General features: G+C 41.8%; 1 pseudogene; it reads left to right on the top strand.

The window, feature by feature from the left end:
• LOC147690180 (small ribosomal subunit protein uS9 pseudogene) overlaps positions 1–14,334 on the top strand; it is a 62,217-nt pseudogene extending 47,883 nt beyond the window's left edge.
• The last annotated feature ends 349 nt before the right edge of the window (positions 14,335–14,683 follow it).

Here is a 14,683-nt window from a genome sequence, read left to right as displayed (position 1 = left end):
CAAATAGTTTAGTGGTGCTACCAAAAAATGTACCCCTCAGTCCTGTAACTAATAGTTTGTTAACCCAACAAACCCTGACTATGGACAAAACAAACGGCTTTTCTGTAAAATGGGCTAAGACGGACCCGACAGAAATTACCAGAAAAATGTTAACTAAAGCACTTCCATGGGTACAAAAATGTTTGGAGTTAGATCCCCCCCCCACTGCAGGTTATTACTAGCTTCCAAGAAATTACTAGAACTATTAGAGAGGAGCTTTTCCGTAAACATACTTCTAAAAAGCCAACATCCAATGGATGGTTTAATTCTCACTGCCGTAAAGCCCTATCTAACTTAAAGGCGGCTCTTCGGAATACAGTGAGAAACAAAACCGAAATAGCCAATCTAAGAAAGCAGTATAACCTTGCCCCACTAAATCGCAGGAAAGAAATTAAGAGTAATCTATGGGCCCAGCTCCACGAGAGCTGTTTAAATAAAGATAGTGCTATGTTTTGGCGAGTAGTCAAATCTCCATTTCTGGCTGACTCATCGGCCGCGAGACATCTAGATGTCGCGTTGACGGCTGACGAGTGGGTCTCCCATTTCTCCAAAATTTTTGACGGTAATCCAATTGAGTCCAATAAGGAGGGCGCAGTCATGGGTGGTCAACCTTTGGACAAAATCTACCCGATAAATCTCTTATTTGACCACAAAGAGGTCATTAAAGCCCTGACAGCTTCCAAAATAGGCAAGGCCCCAGGTCCTGACGGGGTACCGGTAGATATTCATGTCCATAATCTCGAACTTTGATCCCCTCTGATTATCCAGGTCCTGGCGGCAGTCACTTCCGCCGGCTTAATTGACTCTTGGTCAACATCTATATTGCTTCCAATCTTTAAGAAGGGCGACCGCAACGACCCCGCCTGTTACAGGCCTATCTCCCTTCTGGACTCCCTGGGAAAAGTTGCAGGCCGGTTGATATTGGGCGGAATATGCAAACACAACAGGTGATGGACCGAATGTGGATCAATGTCACACACTCACCCCAGTCCAAATATCTGGGCCCAAATCCATCGTTTTTTTGCACTCCACACCCCCCTGGGTTAGACAATGGCAATATGCAAATCTGCTCTGACCCTGTGATATTGGAGCGCCTTCAAGATTGGGCGACCACTAATAACATCGTGACCGACCTGCAATATGGGTTCCAGGAGGGCCTCGGCACAGTGGAGCAGGTTTTGAATCTTTCCCTCTTGATAGGGAAATATTCCGGAGCCAAAAAGTCTAATTTGTTCCTGGTGTACGTGGACCTCAGCGCAGCATTCGACTGCGTTCAGCATTCTAGACTTTGGACCATACTTGTGGATCTGGGGGTTGACCCCCGCTTGTTATTTTTCTCCGCAAACTCTATTCAGATGCCACTGCTCACGTCAGGTACGGTGTAAATAGAGAATTATCTCCCGCATTTACCATCACAAAAGGGGTTAGACAGGGTTGTGTCCTGGCTCCCTTCCTGTTTAATTTATATACTAACGGCCTTGAGGTGGCCATGCTAGAAGGGAGCCAGGACCTCCCAATGATAGCCCATCGCCCAATTCCGGCGCTATTATACGCTGATGATTCAGTAATTCTAGCCAGAACACTGAACCAACTACAAAACCAACTCAACAAATACTGCCAATTTATAGGTGCATTAGGCCTGAAAATAAATGCGAAAAAGACCTTTGTCATGCACCTTGGTCCTAGGGTGCATAAATCAAAGAGTATTTACAATGATAAAGTGAGGCTGGAATGTACCAAGGAATATCCTTACTTGGGTATCGTAGTGGACGATAATTTAAGTTGGAGACAGGCTATGAACACCAAGAAACTTCTTTTTCAGCGTGCAACTTCGGCTTTAGTCTCTTTTTCAAGAAAATTGGGTAAACCGGCCCCATTAGAATTGTTAAAGATCTACCATGCAAAATGCCATTCTGTAGCCGTCTATGGAGCCGGGGTCTGGGGATATTCAAACGTTGACTCCCTCCAGAATTTAGAGAACAGGTTTTTAAAATATATGTTGGCGGTACCACAAAGCGCCCCAAATTACGCATTCCACACAGAATTGGGTGTAGACTATCTCATAGACATCATTAGGTCCCAACCCATCCTCCTGTGGCACCGTATTTGGACAAAGACCCAATGTCATTTGACACGCTCACTAATCACAGACTGCTTGGGCTTAGATAGATGGAATAAAATACCCTGGCTAATATATATTAGCAATTTTTTCAGAGACTTGGACCGCTTTTCCTACTTTCAAGACCCTTCCTGTTTAGCCGATATTAGTAGGAAAGATTTAAAAAAGCTATGCTTAACTCACTTGAGAGAACTTCGTCTCTCTCAGGAAATTAATAAACCCTCCAGTGTTCAAATTCTGACAGTACAGACCGTCCCGGGTATCCAAGCATACTTAACCTACCATCTCACTTCATATGAAAAGTACCTATTTACGAGGTTTCGATTTGATTCTTTTTTTCGTATTGTTACATTTCCTAAAAAACAGGACTGGTCTCCCAATATTATAAAGTGCCCGTGTGATGGAATATCCCCACAGTCAACAATGCACATCACCCTCTTTTGCAGATATTATGTCTTTGCTCGTAAGCGTTGGATTGTGCCGCTCTTACGCACATTAGGTATGAGATCCTGTCGTCCGGCCTATTTGGCTCTGAAATTCTTGGACTCAGAATATGTTGCAAAATGTGTAGCCTGCTTTTTAAAATCCTGTTTAAAATATCGTTCTAACCTTGATTGATTAACTATATTGCATTAACTTTTCTTCTTTTTATAAATGCTTCTCCAAATTGATTGGTTATTTACACGCACTAACTATGGAAATGTTAATTTTTAATTAGCTGTTTTATTTTTCCGTCTTTGTTCTATTTTAACAATATTGAGATGTTTTTATATGTCCTGTTTTATGTATTTTTTATGGTTTCAAAAGTTTTGTAACCGGATAAAAGTTTTATGACTGACTGACAATGCATGTTTATTTGTCCAAGCCGGAAGTACTTTTAGACGGGTCATTACGGTGTAAGGGGACCGGGCCCTGTCAAAGTATGGATACGAACTTTAATTGGTATATCGTTTGTACAGATTCTTGAAATGCATTGTCAATGCTTAAAAATAGCTGCAAATAAATAAAATATATTATTTTCAAATTTACATAGGGAATACGTATTTTTGCTCGTTTTTTTAAAGTATGGTAGAACATTTTTTCCCTGCCTGGAGCATGAATTTGAGAATGTTTGCAGAACATCAAAGACATACTATCGAGAAGTATCATACAAAAACGCCTACTCTCAGTAAATTGTAAGAGTGTAGGCATTTGGGGTCTGCAAAGGTTCTATTATTCAAGCATAGTATCACGTAGGTCAAGTTTATGGGGCTACACAGTGTGCATGGCTTTTCACTTTCACTACCTGACCCAGTGGTTAATTTTATCTGGTGGTTGCCACTGGTCTCACCGGTGCTCATTAGGTTTCGCCTGTCGAAAGCTGCGCAAGCAGCCTTTCACGCAGGCGAAATCTAATGACTTACACTGTGTGGCTTTGTTCCGCCCTCTCTTTCCATTGGCTAGCTCCATAAATGGAGGCTCGCCATTGGAAGAGAGATCTGCTCGTCATTCTGCGAGCAGATTTGTGGGCGTTCCGGTGATTTTTAGGCTTTTCGCTAAGTCATGCGGCTGTGGGCGTGTTTATTTATTTATTTTTTTACATGGATGTTTTTCATACTTTCTAAGATCGTCCTGGTCCCGCATGGCTGTATCCCGCTGTCCGCACCCCACTCCCACTGTCCGTGTGCCCGTTCTCGCCCCCCTCCCGCTGTCCATGTGCCGCTTTCCGCCCCCCCTCCCGCTGTCCGTGTCTCCGGTCCCACTTGTACATGCTTGTTGTTAGAAGTGTCGAACTGAGTTGGCTGCGTGAGATTCAAAATGAACGTGAAGGACGTCACATTGGGATGTAAGCTCTGAAATTAAAAAATACCCTTTTCATTATTAATTGGTTTTCGTGTACGCCGGCTGCTACTTTGTCGGTCGCATGCAGAATGACACAGGAAGCGGTTAGCAATGTCACCATGCCCGCGCGGAACCCACTGAACTATTTATTTTGGCTCTTTCCGGGGTTACATCTTGGTGATCATCACTGGGCAGAAGTAACGGGGCGTACACCACCCCACGCACCCACCTTCCACGCCTTCACGATCAGCCGGCGCTTGCAGTATGATTGATTGCCAAAGCCAGACCCCGCCAAGCAGATCCGCCCGCCAGCCCTGCAGCACTCCCCAGCCCCACCAAAGCAGATTTTTCTTTCAGAGCGCATTCATCAAAGTGCTACAAAATCACAATGTCACACAGCTGTGCCGGAGATTTATGAGATGCCGTGAGAGAGAGTGTGCACTCGAGAGAGAGAGAGGAGAGAGAGAGAAGTGACGCTCAGCGAGCAATCCACCGTCAGGTGGGACATGCTTTTTTTAAAATTTTCCAAATAAACATTCTTTGAGTTGAATGAGTGTGTACATTAGCATTACTTCCTTTTTTATTAATGGGATTGTCCTGATTACACCCCCGGTTTTCCATCTCGCCGATGAGTATTGATGTTGCCACTCCGTTGAAGACAGGAACAAATTACCAGAGAGCTGTAATCAATCACATGCTGTGGTGAGAGATAGTCACCCCTTAGGGTTGAATATTTAAATCTATCGGTATTTAAATACTTGCGTTTCTAAGCGTTCCCAATTTTTGGCGGATAAGAGAACAAGTGCACAGCAAGATAACTTGGTTCTCCCTAGATCACACATTTTGAGGAAATGGTGAAGCTGGGATTGGACGTTGGGCTCCTAGTTCCCCGACCAGCATCTTCACCACTGTTTTTCCAGACACCCGAACAGCCACAACATTGTTTGTCACAAAGATCCTTATCGTTGCGGACTTTTCGGCCCTTTTAATTGAATTATTAATAAGAAAGAGGTTCAAACAGTGCTTGCTGCTTTTCAACGTTTCCTAATAAAACAGGTGAAGCACACAGATAGGTAAGCAGAGCAGTGCATTAATGCAGAATATTGCACGCACATACATACATACACACATGCACGCAGACACATACAGGCAGACATGCACACAGACACAAACACACACCCCCTATTCCACCTCCTCCCCAAGTACTCTAAAAAGTGTTGCGGAAATTAAGGTTTACAGTCTCTTCTAGGCATTTATTCAAAGATCACACAGGTGTAAGAGGATAACTGAATACGTGGACGACCGATCGTACACCCCATTAGGGAGAAACCACTACATCAATGTACAGTTGCGATACAGGATCAGTTTTAGGGGTAGGTACGCAAAAATCGTGTGATTTGCTATTTTGCACAGTTGGGTAAAATTACGCTAAATTGTAAACAGATACCCAGCACTGTATTTTAGCACAAAATGCGCCCTCACATCCACTTTGGACACGAGAATGCATTTGGTGCTAAAAAAAAACAGTGCAACAAAAACAAAAGCAACTTGAACAGCAGCTGTTTGAACTCTGTCATTCACGTTGTTACCCTGCACTCATGGTATTTTATCACCAAATACAGCACATTCGCTGTAGTTTTTTTGTTACCACAAATAGCCAATAATCAAGCGATGTGGCATAATAGCATAATTTCTGGAGTTCTGTGTAACAATACTAACGCAAAATTAAGCTAATTATGCCAGCATAACGCAAATTTCTCCCAGGCCTGTCAATATGCCTTTTGCTAAACATATTCTAGAGATTATGTTGCTTGCTTTAAAATCTGCAAACTTTAGTTCAGGTCCTAGCTTTCCTAGTGGTCACATTGTGTGACCATGGAAACAGCACCTTATTTTTATTTTCCCTGAATCTCAGCCCCCTACCTGCTAAAATGTGGGAAGCTAGAAAGCTAGGTAGTCTTCAGTATGAAGCGTGACATTAAACAAGCATCTGCAAAGCAATTGGTCTTGCATTTACGCAAGTTTGAGCTATTGGCATTGTAAATGAGAATGCCATTTATTTATCTGTTTTCAAAACCAACACATAAATACAAATTTTGTCATTTACAATGCCAATAGCTCAAACTTTTCCAAAGGCGAAACCGTTGCATTGTAAATGCTTGTTTTTTTCCTGGCACTTATTTTCCTTCATGGACAGTCAGTTCCCAAGAACAAGAACGGGCAAAACAAAGGAGAAAGACAAAGACGGAAAGCCGCCATAAAGGTGAAAGCATGTGTCGTGTTTATCAGCCCAAGTAATACACAGGACGCGATGGTGGTGTACAGGTACACTTTATTGAATCTTCTTTACAGCATGCCTCCTCCCTGACCTCTTGTCTCGAGGTCCTCCCTGGAATCTGTATGTCCCTTCCTGTCCCCTCCACTACACCGGAAGCGGTGTCCGGTGTCCCTTGGCCTCTGCCCTTTGCCCAGGGTCCTAGTGCCCCTGGCCTGGGCATGACAGCATGGACCGTCAAGAGTGAGACATGGGGCAGAGGGAGTCTGGTAGCCAATGAAAGAGGCATGAGTTCGATTCCAGACTTCTCATCAATCCCAGTTTGATTGTGGAAAATTAAGTAAATTCTCGTTCATTTGTAAGATATTTCTGTTGGGCTGGCAAATGAGGAATAAGCAGCACCAGTTATGTTTCATTTGTTTTTGTTTGTTGCTGGAAAAGCTGTGGATTCATCAATGCCATACAGGGCAGTCCCAACTGGAAAGTAAGAGCGAGTGAGAGAGAGACAGACAGACAAAGTGAGTGAAGTGAGTGTGTGTGTGTTTGTCTGTGTGTAAGTGAGAGATCTGGTGGATGATATGATTCCTGCTTTTATCGCATTTTACATAATCCCCTGCTTCGTCCTGGTGCATTTGTCCTTCTGTGTTGGCCACCAATATAGTTCTGAATTTTTATCATTTTTACAGGTCCCTGCTTGTATACAGTGGACATTCAGAGCATTGTGAAATCTACAGATACTATTGCCAATTGTATTCCATTTTCCACATTTCCTCCATTTGTCCTGCTCAGGGTGTGCGTCTGTGTGCTTGTAAGTATGTGCACTTTCTATGTTCCTTGCTGTTGTTCAAGGGATATTAGGCGCTGTGGATTGTTCTATACTTTTTCCCAATATCTGGGATTTTATGCAATCCTTGTCCTGCATGTGGTTTGAGACGTGTACCAAGCCAAGCTTCTATCTTCATGCCCACATAAGAGAAGTCCACTCTTACACTTGGAAAAGATAAATTAATTTACGGACGGCCGGCCTAATCTCATCGGATGTCCTGCACATAAGCATTTAGGGAATGGCTACAGATAAAGTGGACTAACCCCTGACAAACCTTGCTTGAAAACACTCATTGGCCCATCACATGTTTCAACTACTCATATACATACGAGGATAGTGTGACTGTTGTCTTAAAGCCCTTGTAGTCTTGTCTGTAAGAAATGTCTACATACCAAATTGTTGATGTATAGTTTTAGTAAAGGAGGCATCTGGATTCGGAAGTTTCATCAATGGATTGTTTGAATGATGTTTTTGTCCAACAATCATTTATGTGTTATTGTTGACTAAAGAAATCAAATGAATCCCACTATAGCTATCCCTGTTACTTTTTTACACAGCTAGTCCAAAACTCTAGAGCGCTACTTGGGCCCCTGGGCCCCCTCCCACCCCTTCACCAACCCATTCGGTTCTCTTACTAGGTCTCAATTTTATCAACAGTCATTTTTCTAATCTTTTTACTGGGTGTTCGGAGGGCAGGTTATACAGAGAATATTCCTAATTTGATTGCATGCTGGGCAGCCCTGCTCCAGAGCCCAAGGTTAGTAGTTAGTCCAGTGTCATTAATTATTGGAATTCCTGTGAACTCATACCCACCATTCATTCCTTCCAGTTTCTTTGTTGTAGATTACAATTAATAGGATATTAGTGTGAACATTAGAGGGAAAGCGGGGTATGTGAGTTCATGTAGATCTTTAGTGGGCTAATCGATGAGCTAGAAGTGATTTGGCATTGTTAAGTTGAAGGGGTATGATTTTCAACAAAACAGAGGTTACGATCTTTAAAGTAAGTTGTGAACAAAATACCGAAATACATTGATAGACATTAAGGGAATAGAGCCTGTGACTTAGAGAGGTTGTGCTCAGAGAGAGTATGCATGCCAGGGATGGATGGGAAGGAGAAGCCCCTTTGAAAGGAATAGAGAAGAGGTAAGAATCTGAAGTTTCACACAAAGTTCCTTTTTTTGCATGCAGGATTTATGAAATATGAGGATGCTTTTTGCGATAGCTGGCAATTTGCAGACGCAAGACTGCAGAGAGAGAAAAAGAGAGGCAGCATAATTTGTATGTGAAAATAGTTATACGTAAGGTATTTTTAAATGGCACTAGAATCAGGTGAACAGTCTGTCCACTGCTAGACTACCAATAAGGTCAGCTGATCAGCTCAGAGGTTGGAAACATAAAGTAATGGATGAATGCATATACTGGGAAATATTAAGAGTTTTAGTCTGTGCTTGAAGGAAAGCCGCAGTCTCAGGATCACATCAATGTGTGAAAATATATGGATAAATACTGCACACATTCAAAAGGAAATTCTGAAAAAGCTGGTGTGGACGGAATGTGATGTTGGCTCACAGTATTAATTATAAAAGTAAAGTTGCATACCCTTGGAGGCCCTTGGTTGTAGCATGACACAAGATTGAGGGCAAGGACTGCTTCCCCAGACAACAGAAGTGTATTGCCTGAAATCCTGTGGCTGGTGAGTTGTAATCCAGATACTGAGGTGAGTTGGACAGTACCAGACCTTCCTTTCTTAGCAAGGGGCTGCTGACTTAGTTAGGCCTTCAATTTGCAAGACAAAGAGGAAAAAACAGTGCGGGGTAAAGTAAGGGGTTAACAACAAAAATGCGATACCTGTGAAATGAAACACTACAATTCTACATCCAACCTGGTGCTATGGTTAATAAAGTGTGTATATATATTCTGTACGAAAACACATATGCCAAAATTGATTCCTTTAGAAAGCAATTATATCCGGTCAAGTGACACTTTCACGAGGGTAGCTAGCCTTTTTAAATAAAGCTTGAAACTAGGGGATGTGTATCAGTGAGCATCACTAAGGCTGACAGTGCTTTGATACATGCAGAGGATTTAATAGTCCACAAATCAGTAGACGTGAATACAATAATAATAACGCTAACAACATTTTGGTTTTTGGTAGCTGGTTAGACTGCCCATTTGAGAGACAATGTGACATGTATTCTGGACATATGCTTAGCTTCTCGTGATTTGATTTTATCACTTGATCCTTTGTTTCCCTTTTTGGACGGGACTGGGTATTGGCCTGCCTAATCGTCTAATGCTGCACACAGCTGAGTGCTCCTTCCCAAAATCCAGTCATGTGTTATGTCAAAGCATTACACAAACAACTTTCCAGTCTCATGACCAAGTGACCAGGGCACTATAGAATTCATCACCATATCTTCGCAATCACATTCCCTCATCCTGTTCGTCCACACATGAAAAAGCCCGGTTCAAGAACAGCGTGCTTCAGGGATGAGTACAAGGTTAATGTTGATGGCAGCAAGTTGGTGGAATATAAGGGGTTTCTTGGGATCTATAAAATGACCTCCTTCTGGATACTTTTTAGAACATACAGAGCAGGTTCATAGGACCTCAAAAGAAAGTTTGGGCTGGAGTTCTGTCATATGGAAGTCAACAGTTCCTTAACACAAGGACTTTAATTCTCTCTGCACGTTTGTGGACCTTAAACTGGAAAGTCCTGCGCCAGCAAAGGCAGAGCTGGAAGAAAAGTGTAGTCTGTGGGTTACTACAGGTCAAGGATTGTAAGAAAGCGGTGGGTCCAAAGGTGTCTACCTAATTTTGATTAAGTGCTAAAACAAGGTTAAACATACAGATCACAGGGATAGACAAATCTACGGCACAAAACTCCTAAACGTTGAATGTTTTAAGGAAGACAGATAAAAAGCATAGTCTGTTCACATACACTGAACATCTACCTGCTATAGATACTACATAACCTGTGATAATACTGCATAAAAAACAACCCCACAGCTTATTAATAGGTGCATTTTCTATATTGTGGTTCCTAAAAACAAAAAATGGAAATATATATAGCATTGTATCTGTGATTTCACTTTGTCACATGATCCGAATCACCCACTGTAGATAATTGCACCCTCTCACAGTGCGCCGTTTCTGCTGTTTCACTTCTTCACTTGCGTCGCCACCTGCACCACAGTCACTTTTGTAGAGCACCAAGTTTCTTTTTGGTTGTCATCTAATTTGAATATATGCAGTGCTGCTTATAACTGTATTATTCCGACCATAATTCTACTTCATAAAACAAGATGATTTACTACCTTGCTTGAAAATGTATTAGAGAGTCTCCTTTTTCCCTTGCTAGCAATGCAATGTGCATGCATATTTAATTGACTGTTTATTATTTCCTATTGGGACATTGTTTTTTCATTTACACCATCCTACCCAGTCCTAATTAGGTATGGGTCATACTCCTGTTAACTGTACTAAAAAACAACCCCAGCATGTTTAGGAACATTATGTTACACTGAAATATTAGCAATAATATACAAGTTGTCCTTGTATTTTTAAAATACATCTGTCAATGCATCATGGAGAAAGCTGTTCCAGAAACTATGTAGGAGTGCGATGGGAGTTTCACAACACAAAAATATCAATAGTTGCAACCATGACCACGGTGCAGAAGCTACTACTCTAAATAATGCTGATAAAAAGCATCATTGCTTCTACTTTAGATTGGCAGCTATTTCCAAAAAACCTCTCCTAGGTGGAAGGGAGATTTGTAGGAGCAATTACTATATTTCTCAATTATTATTATTATTTCTAATTTTTGGAGGCCTAATGGGAAGAGCTGCTTACTTTGGACCTGGGGAACCGGTTCAAGTCCCAGCCTGGGCGCAACATCTTGTGATTCCGAGAAAATCATTTAGGGCTTAATTTAATTGCTGGCAGACAGCCTGTTTTTCCGGCAGGGTGACAGAGTAGATTACTCCGTCGCCCTGGCAGAAATGCTGTTCGCCAAATTTAGAAGTAGGCAGTCATATCTAAAGCATTGGCAAGAATCACCATTGCAGCAGCTCCAGCCAATGCTTTTTGCAGTTTGGTGCAGGGTTCTGTCACCATAACAAAGCCTTGCCCCAACTTGTTTTCAATGTTTTTTTAAACGAATCCCAAAGCTTGATTTTTTTTAAATAAAAAAGATAATGCCTCCCTCACCATGGGAGCCATCTGTACATATATATATATATGTGACTGTTATTTTAAATGTGCGTTTTACATGTAATTCTTGCAGCAAAAGTCTTTTTTCACTGTCGTTACCCACGTGACACAGGAGGTTACCACCAGGGGGTGGTAACTCAGTATCAGCATATCATTTAAAAAAGGCTTGTGATTGTTTCATTTCTACTGCAGCGTGAACAAGGGCACTTGCTCTCGAAACGCATCGCTGGTTTGGCTTCTGTGGATTAATAAAACAAGAACTTTGCTGACTTGGTGGTCCGTATTTCCTTTTGTGGATGGCGTGGAGGCTTTGACCGCGAACGCAAATCTCGTAGAGGGGAACTTTGTGCTTATATATATATATATATATATATATATATAAATATATATATATATATATATATATATATATATATATATATATATATATATATATATATATATATATATATATTTTGCAAAAACAGTTTACCAAAAGCTTGGAGTCACCCACACGTCGCTTCAATTCACCTTTATTGTTCTGGTGACGGCAGGAGATTAACATCAGCTTTCAGCAGCGTAAGTTTGCGCCACATATGCCACACGCGTTTCGGATACTTCCTTGTTCACTGGCTTGGCGGTTTGGGTGGGGAGAGTCAGTATGCAGGTATTTGTAGAGTTTTTTACGCCCATCATTGTTCCGCCTACTGGCAGGTGCTCGCTAGGCATTCTGGTCTTTTTAGTTCTTTAGCGTTCTTTGTAAGTCGTAGTGACAGTTGCTGTCTCTCCCTATTCCCACATTGCATCCCGTTGGGTCGCTAACATCGGGCCATGCCAATCCCCCGCTCAGTGATGTCAGCCAGAACGGGTACGAGGTTCCGTCTTCAGTGCCTCATTACAAAGCACACGGACCACCGGATGCCGGCGGGTTGACTCCGTGACCGAGGCAGGCCACTAAATGTTGCAAAAACAGTTTACCAAAAGCTTGGAGTCACCCACACGTCGTTTCAATTCACCTTTATTGTTCTGGTGACGGCAGGAGATTAATATCAGCTTTCAGCAGCGTAAGTTTGCGCCACATATGCCACACGCGTTTCGGATACTTCCTTGTTCACTGGCTTGGCGGTTTGGGTGGGGAGAGTCAGTATGCAGGTATTTGTAGAGTTTTTTACGCCCATCATTGTTCCGCCTACTGGCAGGTGCTCGCTAGGCATTCTGGTCTTTTTAGTTCTTTAGCGTTATTTGTAAGTCGTAGTGAAAGTTGCTGTCTCTCCCTATTCCCACATTGCATCCCGTTGGGTCGCTAACATCGGGCCATGCCAATCCCCCGCTCAGTGATGTCAGCCAGAACGGGTACGAGGTTCCGTCTTCAGTGCCTCCTTACAAAGCACACGGACCAGCGGATGCCGGGGGGTTGACTCCGTGACCGAGGCAGGCCACTAAATGTTGCAAAAACAGTTTACCAAAAGCTTGGAGTCACCCACACGTTGTTTCAATTCACCTTTATTGTTCTGGTGACGGCAGGAGATTAACATCAGCTTTCAGCAGCGTAAGTTTGCGCCACATATGTATATCCTTGTGTTTCTCGAGCATTCTTAGCCACACCATACCGAGAGTTGCGTCGCCTGATAGACTCCTTGAGCCGAGTCTCTCCATATCACAACAAAAAATGACGACGCCGTGTGCGATTTTCAATCTATATTTCTTGCCGCTACCAAACGCGTTTCGACTGCCAAGCAGTCTTGCTCACTGGTAAATAGGATTTGAATTGCGGCCATTTTTAAAAGTGTGTGACGTGCATTGCATAGCAACTACACATGGATAGACATAAAAAACAGACTCGTAGTTTTTAACCATACTGTGTAAGTTACGATTTATTAAGTTTTCGAAATAACAGTTAAACATTAAATGCCTGTGTGCTTTGTCAATATATTTTTACACTTTGCTTAAATTTAATAAAAGCATGGCGTATAGCAATCACATTGTCATTGTTGCTCGCGTGCTTTTTTCAATTCAAGTTCAAGTAAATTTATTGACACTCCTCCTCACGCGCGAACTGCATATGCTGTACCATATAGCTCAAGTGAGCTTTATTAACTCTGCTCCTCAATGTCATAAAATTTAATATGGACAATATCGCTCATGTGAGCAGGTTAGGCAGCGCGCATGTCAGGAACTGTATTAGATTTTATTAAATATCACTAATAACCTGTCACAAAATTAATATAACCAATAGCGCTCATGTGAGTAGTTGTACAGTACCCTTTCAGCAACCATATTAGACATCGCTTAACCTTCAATCGTATATATACATACATACACACACACATATTTATTTATACATATATATATGTATATATATATATATATATATATATGCTGAAAAAAACAAAGGTTACAGGGATGTTATTGTTAGAAAATAGAATAAAAAAATTCCTTAGAAATTCACACAAAAAACAAAGGTTAGAGGGACATTATAGTTAGGTTCAGATTTTACACTCACAAAACCATATAAAGTCAACAGTTACAGTTAGACTTATCCAAGAAACTATAACTCATGCCCTAAGGTAACTGTAACTTGCACCCCGCCATGTACAGATTCCTCATCAATATTTTAATTGCAAAGCCCCTGGTGAATGGCCTCAGAAACCCCATTCTCTCTTTTCCTGCTCTGGGCAATCATGAAGAGGGACAATACCAACCAAAGGACCCCTGCATTCCGTCCAGGCCTTTGGGCAAAAGACAACTGAAACTGCTGTTGATCACTGCAAAAGAAGAAATGGCTTGATAATAGTTAACGGAAGACCCCTGGAAATTGTTGAGCCTAGAATACTTCAGTACAAACTTCTTGAGCTGGTTCTTCTCCTAGGCAAAGAGAGATTTGCTGGTGTTGACATAAGAGTCAATGTGAATGGTGGTGGTCATGTTGCACAAGTCTACACTATTCGCCAGTCTCTTTCAAAGTAGCTCGTGGCTGACTAACACAAATATGTTGATGAAGCTTCCAAGAAGGAAATCAAGGATTTATTGATCCAGTATGACAGGACCATACTGGTAGCAGGTCCTTGTGTGCAAGTCTTAGAAATTTGGTGGACCTGGAGCTCTTGCTCGCTACCAGAACTCCTGCTGATAAATGTGTTATGTTTTCTTCCAAATAATCTGAAATGGAAAATAAAAAAAATAAAACAATTAATGTTATTCTTTTTAAACTTTTTTTTAACTTTTACATGTTGTACAGTAGAGCGGCTGACCGCGGCACAAGTAAATACAAAGCATGATCATTCTAACGCATCACATTTCATACCCTGCTTGGACTTAAAGCCATGAGTCCTGATTTTATCAGTTGCATGCTCGGTCTGGTATTGCTTCTGCATACAATTGGAAAGATTCCCCCTAAAAAAAAATGT

The sequence above is a fragment of the Lissotriton vulgaris genome, chromosome 9 (assembly GCF_964263255.1).
Source record: "Lissotriton vulgaris chromosome 9, aLisVul1.2, whole genome shotgun sequence".
Classification (NCBI taxonomy): Eukaryota; Metazoa; Chordata; class Amphibia; order Caudata; family Salamandridae; genus Lissotriton; species Lissotriton vulgaris.
The sequence above is the reverse complement of the archived record's forward strand: the minus strand, read 5'-3'. Positions and strand labels throughout refer to the sequence as shown.